The sequence below is a fragment of the Apium graveolens genome, chromosome 4, assembly GCF_009905375.1.
Source record: "Apium graveolens cultivar Ventura chromosome 4, ASM990537v1, whole genome shotgun sequence".
In the NCBI taxonomy this organism is placed as follows: Eukaryota; Viridiplantae; Streptophyta; class Magnoliopsida; order Apiales; family Apiaceae; genus Apium; species Apium graveolens.
In genome coordinates this window covers 114119667-114124186 of record NC_133650.1, presented here as the reverse complement: position 1 = coordinate 114124186, position 4520 = coordinate 114119667, and the positions used below count along the sequence as shown (strand labels likewise).

Below are 4520 nucleotides of genomic sequence, written 5' to 3'. Positions count from 1 at the left end.
ATGAAATTATTTCATATGATTAAAAAATAATTGAACAAATTTCAATTAATAGTTTATTATTAATAAAACATTTATTAATAAAAAATAAAAGCCTGTAATAAATGTGAATTTATAAAGAAAAAATTTAAAATTTTATTGCTATAATTATTATATGTAAAATTTTAAAAAGATTATATAATATTTGAAGAAAAATAAAAAAATGAATTGGGTTGGGCTCCTTCAAGTTTGGGCTCTAAAATTTGGACAGGCCGCAATTGAAAATTTTGGAAAAAAGAAGGGGGAAATCAAATTTCCATAAAGTAAATCTGATTTACTCCCCCGTCTTGGTCAGTCTTACTGTCTCTCTCGCTGAAATTCAATTAGGGCAACACATTCAAGAAGAGGAATCAAGGGTTTAACACAATCAATAATTGGTTTTGGGTTGGAATTTACTGTTTGAGGTTTAATTATGGTCGGAGAAAAGTTTAGGGTTCAATAACTTCTCCTTTGTCTTGTATTTAAGCTTTACATATGAATACCTTCGTGTATATAACTTCTCGTTCGCCTCTTCTTAGTTTGTGTTTAAATTCTTGAGTAATTTTGGGTTGTTTATAGTTAGTGTTTACACTTTCACAGTTGGGTTTTCAAGCACATTAATCTCATACTTTTTTGTTATTTATAGGTATTTACCATGTTTATTCTGCGTTTTACTTATAAGAAGCTAAAGGTAAGAGGTATACTATAGGTTTAGCCTTGATCAACTTACCTCCATTTTGTATGCAACTGTGAGATTAGAAAGCAGTATCATCTTCTAATTCATAAGGTTGATCATAAAGCTGATAATTCAATTATTACTCAAATTTGACCTCTGTTAATGGTGGATTGGTTTTAAAGCTTCTTCCACTATAATGTTTGCTTTCTGCTTGTTGGTTATTTATTTGACTATTACAGATACTTTTTGCACTTTCAATCTGCAATTTAAGTAATATATGTAGTACATTAAATGACATACAGGTAAAAGTTCAAGGTAGGAGATTTATTATGCATACTGATTTATTTAACTGTTATATACGATTGAGACTAGTGCATCTTGTCTAAACTCTTGTTGTTGTGCAGGTGTTGTGAAATCTTTACAAAGACAGAAACGTGGTAATAAACCTAGTGAAGAGAGCTGAAAAGGCTGGGTACAAGGCAAATGCCCTTACGGTAAATACTCCAAGGCTTAGGAGGAGGGAAGCAGATTTCAAAAACAGGTGCACTATGACAAACAAAGACAATTGAATGGATTTGTTGAACTGCTGCATCATTTATTTTGTATAAGTGGATTCGATAACTAGCTAAATTTTATTGCTTTTTCAGCTTTGCTATAACTATTTATGAACAGTCTTAATCAGATTCAATATGCCTCCACACCTCACACTAAAAAACTTTGAGGGTATGAACATTGGCAAATTTGACAAGGTAATTGTAATGAGTTGCTGGTAATGCCAACACAACGGTAATTCTCGTAACTAGTTCATTGATGGGAAAAAAATATGTGTTTATTTACACAATGCAGATTCTGGACTTACCAAATATATTGTTGGTCTAGTTGACAGATCACTTGGCTGGAAGGTTAAATTGTTGTTTGATTCATATATTGTATGAATTTTGTCCCTCAAATTACCAACGTCTGGAAGTTTTTGAACAGGATATAGCATAGCTTAAAACGATTACTCACTTACCAATTCTAGTAAAGGGTATAGTAACTGCTGAAGATGGTGAGAGTTATTTAATTTGTTACTCATTTGCTCCCCCTACATTATATGCTCCTCCGACCCTGTTATGACCCCTTTAATCAAATTCTCCGTCTATTTGCAAATAATGCAGCTAAGATAGCAGTACAAAACGGAGCATCATGAATAATTGTATCAAATCATGGGGCACGACAACTTGATTATGTTTGCAAATTTTATAATAATTTAATCTTGCTTGCATATTTTCAGCTTGAACTTCTTATGTAGTCAATTTCATTTTCTCGGGTATATTTTCTGCGCAGTTGTTTTGTTTATCACTTTCTAATTATATTGATTTTACAATTAGTGTTTTCAATTCGTATTTTTTGCAAAATGCATTTGTGTAGCTCAGGAATATTTGGCATTCTCCATTAGTATATTTTCTAGAAGATTATATATGTCTCCAGGAAATTGATACTTTCTGACTGTTTGGTCGTGTATATTATTTGCATTATATGGTGTGTATTTATGACTGTTTGAGTAATGACACGTGCAAGATACTTTCTTATACTCAATATACTTAATTAGATACTCCAGATTCTCTTAAATTTATACCAATAATTCAATCTGTTCAATAGAAAAGATACTTCCAGTTGTCAAAAATCAGCATTTATTGCTTTATATATGTAATTGTCATTGCTTATTTGTCCACACAATCTGCTTCAATCTGTTTATACTATGAGATGTAAGTGAACTTGATTGAAATGGAATGTACAGATTGTTGTTGTGTTTTTACAATCTTGATGTAGATTGTTGTTGTGTTTTTACAATCTTGATGTCATGGTAGTTTGTTTTACTAATCTGTCTGTTTCTGTCATAAAAGATTTTGTTAATAGAGTAGTATTATACAAGCTTGTTGTAGGTAGTTTTACATATTTTGATGAAATACAAGATTCCATTACTTTAATAAGAGATGACACATGGTAATCAGGTAATGTATTTGAAGGGGGTAGACAATATAAAATAATAGCCCTTAGCTAGCTAGATCCAATCTGGAAAGAGACATGAGTGGTGCGTGAAATTAGTCGTGTTGTGGACATGGGGGAGTGACAACAAAATGTGGACTATAGAATTGGTATGTATACATCCATACCCTTTTCTCTGTAGAAAATAGATTTTCTACATCCATAATTGGTATATGGACTATATGTGGTCATCCAAGATTTCTCTTTGGCAGCCCAGATTCAAACTGGGTCTTTCTTCATTGTATTCTTGTTAGTATCAGATACCAGCTCTGCTATTCACAGTATTCTCAGCTTGGCCTTTCTGTTCTCATGTATACAATTTATCTTATTTTATAACTGTGGGAAGGTTGCATTGTTAACTATTTGGGGCCATTTTCCTAAGTTTATATGTCTTTATGTTGGGGATATATTCATGGTCAATAATAGGTGGTCCTTTTATTGGTAATTAGAGTTGGTCCTTTTATTTTTATTTTTTTTCAAAAGTAATATGAATAGTCCATTATGGTACCTTATTTACTGTGCCAAGTTTATGCTGATTATGGTATTCCTTATTAAAATAAATATGGCTTTTGAACTGATTTAATTTTGGTCAACAGGATAAATTTCTTAGAGCAGTCAATGCATAGGCTCTTTGAAGAACGCAATTGAAGCTCTGGAGGTTGAGAATTGTGTTCGATTAAACAACCGATTGTAGCACATATTGACAATACTTGATTGTTTATATTTACAGAACTTCATTAAGTTAGAATGTAGTTTTTATAAATTTTCATTCATCCATTTCTAATAATCCATGAGTTTTATATATGTTTATTTAATTTGAGTTATTACTCTAATTATTTTTGAAATATTTCCATTTATATTTTGGATTAAAATATTCATCATTTTTATTATTATATTTGTAAAAAATTAAGGAAAAACAAGTAAAAACAAACTATTTAATATAAATTTTTAAAATTATCTAGGTGGGCCCCTTATATATGGGCCCACTTTTTTAAAAAAATATAACTATTGCAACGTAGCATTTTATGTTGCTATAATATGCTATTATAACATCTATATGGATCTACTATAACATTTGAAACTACGTTATCTTAGACATGTTTTGATGTTACTATATATACTTATAGTTACTGCTCAGGACTTAACATATCAAATGTGTTGCTATAGCTTTTTTTTGACCTACAGCAACATCAAATAAGATCTATAGAGACACATTTTTGATGTTACAAGAACCAATCTATGATGTTACAACCTAAATTGACTCGCGTTTGCAGGTTGTTTACATGTTAATACTTACAAACGACTAAAATTACTCGCTAGGGAAGATACACAAAAAATGAATAAATGCTCCGTTACAGCTGAATTCTCGAAGACATGCCTAAGTACGCTTAATTAAAGCTAAGATCAATGATTTAGTCTTAAGTTAAGATTAACAATGCTAGTCATTCAAATTATTGAATAATTTGGAAATTTATTTGTAAATTTCCAAAAAAATATTTTTGGAGGCTTTTCAGCCGCTAAGAATGCCTCTTTGCTTACTCTTTGAAGCGTAGACTTGGCAGAGTAAGATTATTTTGAAGGCTTTTCAGCCTCCAAGGATGTCACTTCGCTTACTCTCGTAAGAGTATAATTATTTTTAAAGTCTTTTCAGCCTAGGACATCACCTCACTTACTCTTGGAATAGTAGACTCGTAAGAGTAGGATTATTTTGGAAGATTTTCATCCGCCAAGGACGTTACCTCGCTTACTCTTGGAAAAGTAGACTCAGAAGAGTAGAATTATTTTGGAGATTTTTCAACCG

General features: G+C 31.1%; 1 long non-coding RNA gene across 2 annotated transcripts; it reads left to right on the top strand.

Moving 5' to 3' along the window:
* The first annotated feature begins 266 nt into the window (after positions 1-266).
* Positions 267-3539, top strand: LOC141719119 (uncharacterized). 2 transcript variants are annotated; one of them, XR_012574039.1, is made up of 3 exons: positions 267-1232; positions 1339-1440; positions 2686-3539. It is a non-coding gene; the product is annotated as an uncharacterized LOC141719119 (long non-coding RNA). The 2 variants fall into 2 exon arrangements; XR_012574038.1 differs by having other exon boundaries at positions 1339-3539.
* The last annotated feature ends 981 nt before the right edge of the window (positions 3540-4520 follow it).